The following is a 14,478-nucleotide window of genomic DNA, read 5'->3' on the forward strand; positions in this document are numbered from 1 at the left end:
GCATTAGATCACAAGGTCTGCCATTCAGTAAGTGACGTGGTTTTGCTCCCAAGCATGTACGTGACAGGGCGTAGGGTCGCCTCCCTAATATCGTATGTTTTTTCCGGGCCATTCCACTACTAAAGACCCCTTGAGCGCAATCGAATTGTTGTTATAAATTGCACCATATGATAGTCCAAAAATGACCTAGTTTGTGTAGACGTTAAACCCCAGTTTTATGTTTTGTTGGGAGATTGTGCTATATTGTCTTATAAATATTCTGACCTGTAGTATTATGATGGCTGAACATATACCAATAACCAAAGGTTGTTCTTCGTCCACAGAACTCCACAATGCGTCGTAACAACCCTGTATGAATTATTTAAACAAGATAGTATTTAAAAATACGAATAATGGTTTTGGAACCAATCGCTAGACAAGGGATCCTCTGTGCCGACCATGTTTATATCTACCAAGGGTAACTAAAGTGAATCATTGACTGAATGGTGGGTTGTGGGGGTTTCCCTTAACCTCGTGCTAAATGCTTTCAATCCGATTCACTGATTTTTCAGAAATAAAAGTATTTGAAACTGAAGTTATAGCTGCTGTACAGTGGAAACACGCCACATCAAGGCCTCGTTTATATTAAAGTTACAATTTCATATTTTTAAGTTATATTTTTAAAATATATTAAAAAAAGCCTTAAAATAGATGGTATCTATAAACAGTCCTACCTTGTTAAAGACCAATCCTATTAATCCTATAATTCACTATTGCCAGTTGAGAAATTGGCAAAAATATCATTTTCAACTTCCAATTCAAGCGTTTGAAGATAGCTACTCCATGGTAGAGAATAGTAAACAAGGGAGGTAATTGTGTTATTATTTCCGGTGTAAATGAGTTTTAAGTGGGAGAATGTCACCAATGATCGTATAATAGTGAGTTGACAACCTATTGAGCAAAAAACATAGAAATAATTATGTTTTGACTTTCTTAGAAAATATGAAATTGTAACTTTAATGTGTAAAAATAATAGTTTACCCTGTTTGCATTATTTATGTCTTTGTTCATGTAATCAGGGGATCTTGCACACGCACTAGCTTCTTTTGTTGTGGGAATTTCAACACAGCAAAATAAAGGGGTTTCAAGAGGAGGTCCGGTTGCGGTATTATTCCATGATCCACCATTCGCAATCGTCTTAAAATCTTTATAGTCGTTAACACCACAACATTTTAACTATAAAAACAATAATTATGTAAAGTTGAATGGGCGAATAATGAATGAATGAAGTTTAAAGTCCTATATGTCTACACCTACTGGGCTAATGAATACGAGCACCAGACCTGTTGAATCCAGTGTTATAAGAAAGTCGTTTGAATATTCAAGGCTTCTGTGTTCACCATAGTTTTAACAGTTTTCATTTATAGAGACATATATTGTAGCTTAATATCACAACTTTATCTGACTGGTTACACGCAAAGTTTTAAATTGAAATACAATGAACAGTGCCCGTAGCTGCCGATAAAAAGGGATATTTATATAATTTATAAACATTTCATCCCATGAAATAGTGACGACGCATGGGTGAAACCTAACGTCACACGCTTTTAAAGTTAATTAGTTAAATATGTCGATGCACTTTTTAATCCGCTCCAATTCTTATTGTATTTTGTTTCATTCTTGCCAGCAAGCCCCCCTCCCCACGCCGACCATTACGACGACGCTTATTAACAATATATTACAGGGAAAAACCTAAAATATAACTTTAGTATTTACCGAAACCATAAGGAAATTCATGGTGACAGTATCCGAGTCTTTTGCGTCATACTGCTTATATTTGTTGGTCATATCAAGTAGTGGTTGCTTTACACTGCCATCCAGCTGAAATAGTAAAAACAAAAATCACATATATGATACTAAATTTTATATTTTGTCTCATCAAACATTATAGTCATGTTTCCACAATTCATTTTAAACAACAACCCGTGATGTTATTCATTTCCATTTAAGTCCAAGTGACTAAGAATATGGTTAAACATTTTGTAATTAAGGTAGAAACGATCAAAGTGTATTATGAAGGAATAACGTCTGGGATTAAACAATATTAACACCAAAGTTGTCTAAGATATGGTAGTAAGTTGTCGTCGCGTTTATCAAGTCACCCATAGAATTGCAATTCCTCAACTGGGTTATGTAACCCCGTTCAGGAAATATTTTTAACATTTCTGGAAGGCTTGATATTTTTTGAAAGCTTATTTTCATACAAGGTAAATAGGCTATGTCGCCATGGCTTAGTATTTAGTTTACATGTTAAAGCAAGCTGGGGCCTCCAATGGGGGGAGGCAACCCAGGCGTAGAGAACTTTAGGGGGAGTGGCAGCGCCGGGGAATGTTTAGTTCTGTGGCACATGCTAGAGTCGAGTTGACGTATATCTGAGCCATGACATACCACACATTGATACTTGGTTAAGGGATAATGATTAGGTCCTGAAGATCTGAGTCCCTATTCAAAGTATGTTTTAAGTCTACGATAGTCACTTAACTACTAGATTTCACTTAAATGTACGTAACTTCCTGTAAGTAATGGGTAAGCGGTATTCAAAGTCAATGTTAAGTATCAAATTTTCCCTTAAAGTTAAGCTGCCTCAAACTTTTTTTATATCATCAGCTTTGATATGGTGGCTGATTGGTATCATGCCATGTTGTCGTGATGTTGCCTTTCATGATTCCTCCCTGATAGAGGTGCAGGGCGGAGGGCCCGGCAAGGAATAGCGTATAGTCGTTGGGATTCGACAAAAAACAACGTCCCATGTACATTCTGACGTGCACGTAAAAGACCCCCTTACAGTTGGAATTCAATAGAAATTGAGGCCGTAGCACCGCTATCCGGACAAAGTTTCCATTTATAGCACACTGTAGAGCGTATGCCCGTCTTCATTAGCCCAGTTGGAGCAGAACATTTCATTTGCCTACACCAAACGGAGAGAGAGAGAGAGAAATGGGGTTTAACGTCCACTCGACACAAACTAGGTCATTTCGGGACCAACATATGGTTTAATTTTCTTTCAATAATTCGCTTGCGCTTAGTGGTCTTTAGCAGTGGGAGGAAAAGGGAGGACCCGGAGAAAACCCACGAGGTTGGACAGGCGACCCTACTCCTTGTCACGTACAACCGGGGATTCGAAACCACGCCAGTCGACTCAATGACAGACTTTATGATACAGCACGCGCACGCTAACCATTCAGCCATCCAACCCCCCTACACCAATCAGACTATTGATGTTGTAGTGCCATAATAATGTATAAGGTTACTACCACCGAGATGGTCAAGGATTTTTGTTCTGATCATATATCATGTTCGTATTGCTTAATCATGTTTTCTACGACTATCATATAATAAAGTTTGCGGCGTTAAATTCAATTGTGAAATTTTACAACTATTTATATTGCGTGGGTAATCATATCACGATTTATTTTTTTTACAATTCATTCCCATATACATAATTCTGATTGGTAATAGTATTAATAGCAACATGTTCTTGTCTTCGTTCGTATATAAATATATAATGACCCAACCGCGATGGTGGCCCAACGAAACCAGTTGGTCTCAGGACCAAGAGCTACCTAGTCACCCATTGACAATTTTACCACGGGGCTAAATACGGAATTGGGATTATAAATCACTAGAAGCACTTTAACTGGTTATCTAAGCTACTGAGGGGTGCGAAGGGCACATAGCTACACACACTCCTATACCCAGGTACGAAATCTATTGGATTCGACGTTATCAACCATTTCCAGTTTCTTTTTTTTGTTGCATTTTTGTTTACCCGTGCAGCATGCCTCTGGCAACCTATTTTATGAAACCATGGGTTCGCCATAGAAATTAGCGTATACAGATTTTGGTTTAGCCAATGCAATGTAACATTTATCTAAAGAAACTCCAACTGAAAAACCCAATGTTTGGTGAAGAATTTGTCTTAGTGACAAGAAATAAGTTTTTTACTTTTATACCTTTATATGGTTATAGAAGTCTTATAGTATCAAAGTGGAAGTCCTGGATTCCACTGGGTATACAAACGTAAATGTGTGCATAAAAAGTCCAAATTGCTTCTCTGGAAGTTTTAGCTCAAAACATAGAGCTGTTCTGCAGTTATCCGGAATTTGCTTCGCGAGGTTATGTTACTCACTGATATAGAAAGCTAGGTGTTAAAAAACAGGTTTTTACTGATATACAAAGCTAGAGGTATATAATAGGTTTTATTGAAATGAAATGAAATGAAATGGGGTTTAACGTCCCACTGTTCTGCTCCTATACTGGGCTAATGAAGACGGGAATACGCCATACAGTGTGCTATGAGGGAAATTTTGCCCGGGCAGCGGCACTATCGCCTACTCTTATATCGAATTCCAATTGCCAAGGGATCTTTTACGTGCATTCCAATGTATACACGGGACCTCGGTTTTTCGTCTCATCCGAAGGACTAGACAGCTGTCCTTGTCAGGCCCTCCGTTCTACACCACTGACAAGGGGGGATATAGAAAGCTAGGTGTATATAGTAGGTTTTTACTGATATAGAAAGCTAGGTGTATATAATAGGTTTTACTGATATAGAAAGCTAGGTGTATATAATATGTTCTACTGATATAGAAAGCTAGGTGTATATAATAGATTTTTACTGATATAGAAAGCTAGGTGTATATAGTAGGTTTTTACTGATATAGAAAGCTAGGTGTATATAATAGGTTTTTACTGATATAGAAAGCTAGGTGTATATAATAGGTTTTACTGATAGAAAGCTAATTGTATATAATAAGTTTTTTGATATTAGGATTACTTACCACGTCTCTCTGTGAAAAGACTATAATGAGGAAAATAATCTGAGCCAAGATAAGCAAGATCATCAATACGACATACTGAAAAACAAATTATATCGTCATTGTATAATTTCACCACTGTTTTCATAAGCCCGGTTCCTGTAGAAAAGTAGGACGTTAAACCCCACATGGTTTTGCCGTTGCTAAAGTCGTACAAATCAACGTGCGTCACATACTTATTTTTAAAATTTTTTTTTTAAAAATCACTGTTATAAAATCTGTAACGTAATTTCTGATTAACAAAAATTAGATCGCGCCAAAAAATTCAAGTCTAAGCTATCGCTCCAAAGGCTGCATAAATTATGTACCTGCTTACCATTCCTAGAAGATATGATACTACGTGTATTTTTTCTGGGAAATTCAAATTTGTCCTGTTGTATTTTAAGTTTAAGAATATTACAAGATTTGGTTCTTGTCTTTGAAAAGGGGATTTCTTTGACACTTTCAACACTATAGACTTAGGTTGCGTGTATGTGAGAATAAATTCGCCTTTACATGTATAAATTCAAACGGTTTTAAGAAAAGTGTTTTAATTAAATTTGGTATTTTCCATATTACGAACAGCAATACCGGTCCTATGGCTAGAAGTGTAGAATGATGCATCAACCGGAATGGGGTGGCTTAAATTGTGACGTTTGTTTTTGCAATACGATTGGGAAGAGGGGAATTAGAATCAATTAGAATCTTGTCCTACTATTCTTCTAGAAATTTCAACTGCCAAGGGTTCGTCTACATTTGGAAGTGACGACATTTAGTCAGTCGGAACAACTACACTGTATTCAAACTTGCTTGTCAACATCTTACGCTTGAATTAAATAAATACGTACCACAATTAGAGAACAATTCACTTTACAGCATCCACCGATCAACCCCAATAAACCAATTAGAAAGAAGAAGATACCAAAGATAATGAGGGCGTATGCTGCCGCCTGGAAGAGTTCCGTCAGGTTTTCAACTGGGAAACCTGTACCCTCGGTAAGTTTTACTGCAGCGAATTGTCCACTACTAGAATCAAGAAGAAATTGAATTCCTGGTATATAGGCAGCTGCTAAAATTCCAAACACCAGAAGTACGAAGCCAATTATCTGTCAAATAAAACAATTTAAACACCATTTATTTGATATACTCCTTTGCGAATCACTGTTATCTATTAAGTAATATATGTATACAAATAAATATTATTGTCATGAATTAAGCAACATGGATTTAAATTTCAGAAAATATGTTCTTAAACAGCCCATACTGCATATTTTCTCGGATCTCATCGCTGTATTAAAATGGATACAGTTACCGATTGACAAATATAAATACTATTGTTCATTTCATTGAAAAACAACACAGCCATGTATCTATCCCATTGTTAATCTTTACCAGTGCTTTAGTTTATTTTGATTTCGTCTGTTTCTTACAATTGAAATTATGATCATTGGTCTATAAAATAGTCGATATATAACTTATATATCCAAATCCGAGCCACAGTGCTTGGGAAATTGCGAAGCGACTATATCAAATCCTAGCAACATTGGCAGAGGGCATGGGTGCGGGTCGGTTTCTAGAGATGTCTGGTTTCGTGTTCAGCTTACCTCTGTCTGAAATACCACGATACCATGAATAGCTCATTAAACGCTGTTTGGACCTAAATGGATATTAAAATTAAGACCACTCACCATAACCAATGTATTTAAAATACCCAGAATTATTCGACCTGTTACCGAGAAGCAGTCATCATTAGAACCCATCTTATCAGTAGGCTCTTATGTCTGAAATACAAAAAATAGGAACGGAAATTGTTGTAAATAGTACAAATCTCAATAATTTAAATAAGTTTTATCGACATTTAAACATACATTATGCAAGAGCTAAATCTGCCTATTGCAGGTCTTTCTTTAGGCCTGAAATTTTATCTAAATTATTAATTAGACATTAATTAACTTATCCAGACCATAATCAACTCTCGATGGCATCGCTAGCCTGCGATGTTTATTGGATTAGATTCCGATTTGCTGTTCGACTTCCATTCATAATTAAATCAAAAAAACGGATAATCGAGACTATGTTTTTATCCCACTGACTTTAGTAATGATGATCGAGGCTAGCCCCAATATTCAATCGTTTAAAATCTCGGTTCAGAGTGGATCAATTTGTCTGAAATTTTCAGCAAATTCCCTTAATATTATCTAGTTTTTAACTATTATAGTGAGAACTGCCAGCTTTTTATCTAATCTCCCATAATGTATCTTGAAGCTTTTCAAATGTGATAACTTGTGAACTGCGTACCTTTTGATTTTATAATCAATTGATGTGTAAATAAAGTATTTTTGATATGAACGTAATCCTGTTTATATGATGTCTATTGGCTAGGGATTTGACGTCACCGTGGTAAAGTAACGGGAGACTTCAAGAATAGGATTTATACGATGTTTTGTCTTGTTTTCTCTTATAATATTGTGGTTTTCTTCGACAAAATTCCACGCGGGTTCTCCATTTAGACGAATTTGTATATGAAATAAGACCTATACACAAATTTGGTAATTTCGTCCTAATTGAATTAAGTATCTCACATTTCAGAGCTATAAGGTTGTTATTTGTGAGGAACTAAAGTTCTTTATATGTATTCCTTGTTTATTTATTTTAATTTATTATTTATACAGGTCACAATTCTATGGAATACAATTACTGCTTATATAACTGAGCGACGTTTCGACTAGGCTTCTCTAGTCATTAACATTCCTTGATAATGACTAGATAATCATAGTCGAAACGTCGCTCATCATTGCTTGATAAAGGTTACAATTGAAAGTCCTGGGTTAATGCTTGATGATTTCCACGGGCAGTGAAAAGGGAAAAGGGGAAAATTGAGAAATTACAAATTATTCATAAAACTGTATTCTTCCCACAACTGCTTACTGATTTCATAAGTCGTTCAACGTTATTGGGATTTATGAAATATGCTATACCTCATGTGATATATATATCCAAGGTCCGTTGTATAAATAACGGCGTGTAACTATGTTTATGTTATAATAAATCATATTGGCTAACTGCTGTATCAGACTCGCCAACCCACCACACCACCCCTACCCTAACTCCCCGCCATTCTTTTTTGCGTATGACTTTTATTCAGTGGCGGATCCAGGAATTTTTGCAGGTGGGGGGGGGGTCATTTTCCTGAGATAATGTATCTCCCCCACCCTCCCGCATGGTCTCTATCGTCATTCTGGCGTATATACATACACACACATTGAGCTTTTTAACCAGAAATTCAACACCTCGTTTGACGTCAATTTTTATTATGAATTAATACAATGACATTGTGATTCAATTTCATGGATGCAAAGCATTAATTGTGATATCACATAATATAATGTCTAAATCATTATCTCGTGCTTTGAGTGCCCATCCTGTCCCAAATCTGACGATAAAGGATAAAGCACACGCCGGTGAAACCTTTCTCATAAAAAGTGTTGATTTACCAAAAAAAAATATGTAGCTGAGCAGGGGGGGGGGGGGTCGACCCCCACCCCCACCCCCTCTGGATCCGCCCCTGCATCCAGGCCAATGGTTTCAATATATAAACAAAAATTTTAGGCCAGGAATTAGGCACCATAATAATTATGGTTGTCTTCGTAAAAAGGTTCGTAAATTCAAGTAACATCGATATGAAACTTGACATGCGTGTTCCTTGTACAAATATACTTCGATTGGTTTTGTAGGCCGATGAACTCCTCAGTTGAATTATACTTTTATGAACATAAAATATGTACTGCAGCACCGTGCCTTGCTCTCCACCATCATCGACAACTTAAGATAACCAGACCATCCTTTTAAATGCGAATTGATTTGAGCAAATTTAAAGGAACAGTTCCGCTGTTAAAAAATTTAAAGGAAAATCGCTTGGTGTTTAATTAACAAATTAATACGCCGACTGCCGCATTAGGAGGGGAAATGCCTGTCACTGGAGAGAGAGAGAGAGAGAGAGAGAGAGAGAGAGCTGGGGTTTAACGTCCACTCGACACAAACTAGGTCATTTCGGGACTAACATATGGGTTTTAATTTTATTTCAATAATTCGCTTGCGCGTAGGGGTCTTTAGCAGTGGGAGGAAACCGGGGGACCCGGGGAAAACCCACGAGGCTGGACAGGCCCCCCTACTCCTTGTCACGTACAACCGGGTACTCGAAACCACGCCAGTTGACTCAATGACAGACCTTATGATACAGCGTGCACATGCTAACCATTCGCGCCCCCTCCTCCCCTGTAAATAAACAAACTGGCGCCACTGTTGGTGTTTTCCTGGTATGTCTTTTTGAATCTGGGTTAAAATTAAAATTGCAGATTTCATTGTTTTCGTTGAAAATTGTACGTCCTTTTGATAAGAGTCGATTTTAAGATTGATTTTTTAAATTTCGACATGTAAACTATTAATCCAACCAACATTAGTAAATACACAGACTACCATTTAATCTTTTTAACATAATCTTAATCGAAATAAATCATAATCTTCTTCATAGAGCGAATAATAGATTACTACGAACAATAGATTACTACGAACGAAGAGAAACGTCAGCTACACGGGAAAGAAAGGAAACAAACAGAGGTTGTTTTTTTGATAATCCACAAACTAAAGTTGATTACCTAACCAATACTCTTAATCCCCTGAACCGTCGAGTGCTTCTGAACTTCTTATAGATATTCGACATAAACGTACTTTGTTTTCTGGAGTTCTGAACTATACATGCGCGGATCCAGGATTTTTTGCAGGGGGGGGGGGGGGCGCTAAATTTGGTAAATTAGATTCAATTTGGTGCATTCTGACGTATTTCCGGAAGGTAAATTCCAAAATTACAGGTCTAAAAATCGCCAATAAAATCGCATAAAATGTCCTTAAAATGTTGATGGGGAATGCTCCCTTCACAGGTGAGGATTGATGATGAATTTAGTTTATTGTTAATCTCTAATTACCCGATTTTAAACACACGTGGTGTTACGTCTCACGCAGCAATTGTTTTAAATGCGCGTATAAAAAAGTCTTACGAATGACGACCTGTCGGAAGTATTTTACCTGCACTCTCGATCGCTGTAGTAGGCCTACCTTCCACTGTTTCGCGGTAAGGGCATGTTCCAAGTTCACTTAATAAGACATTCTCTTCAGGTTTAATAATAATAATTAAATAATAATAATAATAATAAAATATAAGCGTTGAATATGTTATGTATCAAATTTTTTAAAAAAATCTTATAAATTCCCCTAGCATATTTTTTTTTTTTTTTTTTAAATTTGATAAAATAAATGACCAGGTTTTTTTTTCTTATCAACGCTGCTGATAAAATTAAAAAAACCAAACACAACAATATTCAACGTCAACAGGCGAATAGCGTTAATAAAACTCTTTAAATTTCAATTAACTTATATTTTCATACAGTACAGTATTAAAAAATTGCCGTCGTCAATAGGCGATTTGCCGTGGGGTCAATTGGTCCCGACGGCAATTTATGCTGTCGACGTTTTTGGCTAATTGTCGGAGCTGTATGTGACTATTCAGTATTTGTTTTTGCCCTCAACTCAATGTAAACAAACTCGCAATTTTTGGGTCAGATTCAGGCTTTTAGATTTAAGTTTCTCGGACCCTTCAAATTTTCAACCCTGAGCAGGGTGGGGGGCCGGACCCCCTGGACCCCCCTGTGGATCCGCGCCTGTTATTACGTTCATAGAGGTATTGAAATTTGGTTGTCTATGAATAAGCCTTACACTAGCTGACGTTTTTATGTTTATGTCCATAGAGTTATTGCAATTATGTTTATATGTATTGACTAGATTATGTTTAAATATATTTCAATGACTACTTATAGCCATGTTCTGTTTAATAAACAATGATCAATACAAGACATATATTGCGATTTCAGTATTGCATGGAGGATTACTAACAAGTGATCAACACTTGGTTGTCTATTGCCAACAGAATGTAATGTTGAGAGAGAGAGAGAGAGAGAGAGAGATGGGGTTTTAACGTCATTTCGGGACTAACATATGGTTCAATTTTATTTCAATAATTTACTTGCGCGTATGGATCTTTAGCAGTGGGATGAAACCGGAGGACCCAGAGAAAACCCACGAGGCTGGACAGGCGACCCTACTCCTTTGTCACGTACAACTGGGGAATCGAAACCACGTCTGTTGACTCAGTGACAAACCTTATGATGCAGCACGCACGCGCTAACCATTCAGTCATACACCCCCACCCCCACCGTAAAGTTTAGAAGAATAAAATCTCAAGCTATTATTACTCCACGCACCTTATGCCAGTACTTGTTTAACATAACTTTTATGTGTAGGTTTATAAAAGATATAAAACATGTCTCAATAAATTGTCCAAGTATCGTCCCGGGTCTTCTATATATCGTGGGCTGCGGCAATCACCTCCCGTTATCATTTGTCAGAAATGGCACTTGCTGGAAAATGTGCTTTATCCATCAGATGGTATAATTGGAAGGAAATTAAATTGCACACGTAACCATTAAAAGGAAAATTATCATATATTAGCTTCAAAATGAATCAAGTATTGAGTTTGAATCTTATTCCTGTCAGTTCTTCTATATTACCTGAAAGTATGCAACACCCTTGCTTTAACAAACACTGCACTTTTTATATATAATAATAAACAATCTAAGAACCAGGTTGAAAATAAGTATTTAAAAGATAATTGCCGAATTCGGATTTTCCAGTCGGGGTTTCCTTTGTCGGTGATTTAGGACGAGGGGTCTGGCGCGAAAACCTTAGGTCCCGTATATACCATCGGCAATACGTTCAAGATGCACAGATAGTTGGAAATGACAATAGGCAAAGTCCAAAGCGTCCCCATGGTTCACTGTCTGGCGTATGCTTGCTTTCAACCGTTGTTTAAAAAAGGTAATACCCCCGTCAGACTGGGGTAGCGTCCTTACTGCGACGCTACGGCGACGGAAAATGGTCGCAAAGCGCGTCAAGATCGCCATAAGCGCGGTAAACGCGTGGTGGAAACGACAGATATCGTGCTGTGGTCTCCATGGTCGTGAATGATCGCCTAGTCACCGCGTTTGTTTTAAGCATGTTCAAAACAAACGCCTAGGCTTTGCGATCTAACGTGGAAAGTTGTAATGCCCCAGTCAGACCGGGGTGGCGTCCATGCTGCGCTGCAGCGACCGTCCGGCGACCAGAAAATGCACAAGGTCGCCGGCAAACGTGAAAACAACGTACGAAAATGTCCCAAAATATTACAAACTTGAAAAAAATTAGTGTTTTCCCATCTTTCCAGGGCAGATCGCACAACCTTGGCGTTTGTTTTGAACATGCTCAAAACAAACGCCGTGACTCGGCGATTATTTGCGACCATCGAGACCACAGCGCGATATCTGGCGTTTCCACCACGCTTTTACCACGCGCTCTGGGGCCATTTTCCGTCGCCGTAGCAGCGCCGTAAAGGCGCCACCCCGGTCTGACGGGGTAAAGAACGAGACTTTTATCAATTTTGTAAATTTTGGGGGACAATTTCTCGCGTTGTGTTTTACGTTTGCCGGCGACCTTGTGCATTTTCTAGTAGCTGTACGATCGCAGCAGCGCAGTAAGGACGCCACCCGGTCTGACGGGGGCATTAGACGCCAAACCCCATTTCATTCATTCAGATTATTGTTGAATGTCATGCAGTTACCTTATTATTTAGAACCAATCATAGCTTTGATAAAGATACCTGTAAGATTACTCAAACGTTGAATGTAAAGTAGTGCTATTATGAATGTTATACATCTACTTCTAAATGGTATTTACGGATATTATCAATCATCGTGTTTAAATTGAGATATTCTAACGACTTTAGTTAAACATACATTCTGTAAGATTTAGATAAAAAGCTGACAGTTCTCGCTATAATAGTTTTAAAAATAGATAATGAAAGTGGAATATGTTGAACATTTAAGTAAAATTACTTCAGTCTGAGCGGAGTTATCGTCGATTACAGAACTGTGTAATTAAGATTGCCATTGGTACGATAATAGACATAGTCTCGATTATCCATTTTTAAATAAAATCATTAACCGCAAATCGTATTTACATCTGTTGAAAATCTTGAGCATCCGATGGCATCGAGGGTTGATTATGGTCTTGGCAAGTTAATAGATGTCTGATTAATAATTAAGGCCTAACGAAAGACCTGCAATAGGCACATTTAGGTCTTGAATAATTCCCCTATCAAAACATTTCATCGGAGCCTTTGTCGCGCTCACGAGCTTCAATATTCGAAATGTAAATGGTAGTTTTCTTTTTATATTCCAATAGACAATCATAAAGTTTTTAAAAATCTATCTCGGTCACAGTATTCATAACTCAAAATGCTAGACATGGAGAGTAATACTGTACAAAGATGTCTTGAAGAAAAAAAAAAAAATTTCGATGCAGGGTATATCTTGTATTAGATGTATTGAGGTTATTTATGAGATTCCATTTTTCAAAAACCTGTCATACCTAAATAAACTAGAGCAAATCTTGGGTTATTTAGCGAATGAGGGGGGGGGGGTGCGTGCAGGCTACATAATGTTACTGTATTCAGGAAATGAACTGGGTGTGCTGTTGACATATTCTTTGCTAATTATTTGTTTATGGTACTCGTAATATAAAACTTTACATTTAATGCAACGAAAAAATTAATTCCCAAATCTTACCTGTTAATCAGGTGTTTCCTTTAAACTTTTTCTTTGGGGTGTATCAAAAACGGTCTGACGTGCTCAACAGTACGATACAAATATATTTCCCCAATATAGCTATTGACCTATGGCTTAAGTCTATGCACTTACTGTTGTAAGTTGTCAAAACATATCGAAATAATCAGTTGTGACACAAGTACATACAATGGTCTCTCTCAATGGTGTTATTGTAAAAAAAGAATTACGTGGTTCTAAAGTATAACGTCTTACTGTTCTACACAGAAATATTTGAATTCGGTTAATGCGCTTTTACATTGGAAAAGGTTTTTATTCATTGCCAAATGACTAACGTCCATTGCGCAACCTAACTGAATCTTGCGCTTGTTAAATATTATCTGCTTCATGTCTGCAGTACATGATATTTCCAGGTGAAACTTTAATGAGAGTTGCATTATGAAAAGGGGGTATATTGAAAATTTCAGTTAACTTACTTTGTTCTGAGCGAAGTTCATACTCCTCGCAGTGTTTCGTTTGATTATACCTAATCCCACCTAACACTGCTGTAAAGGAAGCAATTTTCTGTTCCAAATTATGACTGGTCAATAGTCCGATTAACAACCAATACCTAACTGCGTAATAATATCATTACCCTTTAAACAGAACTCCAAATTGAACCAAATATGTTTACATAACTTTACACAGAAGTACAGTACCAGTACATAGCAGAATATTGCAGAAAACAAAACTAATTGTGTGACAAACGCGGCTATCAAAACGAATACAATGTAAACAACACTATTTGGAGACAACAATACTTTCACCGTTTTTAATACCTTAAATCTCTGTCCAAAGTTTTAGGGAAGACCCCAGATTAAACGAAGGTCTGTCATGTTGCTGTACAGTGTACTTGTGACAGATTGGATTGAACGGGAAGACACACTACATCAAAA

At 37.2% G+C, this 14,478-nt stretch overlaps 1 long non-coding RNA gene across 1 annotated transcript; it reads right to left on the minus strand.

Annotated features, from left to right (window-relative positions):
* Nucleotides 1-1,075: 1,075 nt before the first annotated feature.
* On the minus strand, nt 1,076-13,706 carry LOC126832176 (uncharacterized). Its single transcript, XR_007684571.2, has 6 exons — nt 13,547-13,706; nt 6,524-6,616; nt 5,684-5,941; nt 4,821-4,895; nt 1,756-1,860; nt 1,076-1,215 (listed from the first exon to the last, which is right to left on the minus strand). It is a non-coding gene; the product is annotated as an uncharacterized LOC126832176 (long non-coding RNA).
* Nucleotides 13,707-14,478: the final 772 nt, after the last annotated feature.

This window comes from Patella vulgata, chromosome 9 (assembly GCF_932274485.2).
Source record: "Patella vulgata chromosome 9, xgPatVulg1.2, whole genome shotgun sequence".
Lineage (NCBI taxonomy): Eukaryota > Metazoa > Mollusca > Gastropoda > Patellidae > Patella > Patella vulgata.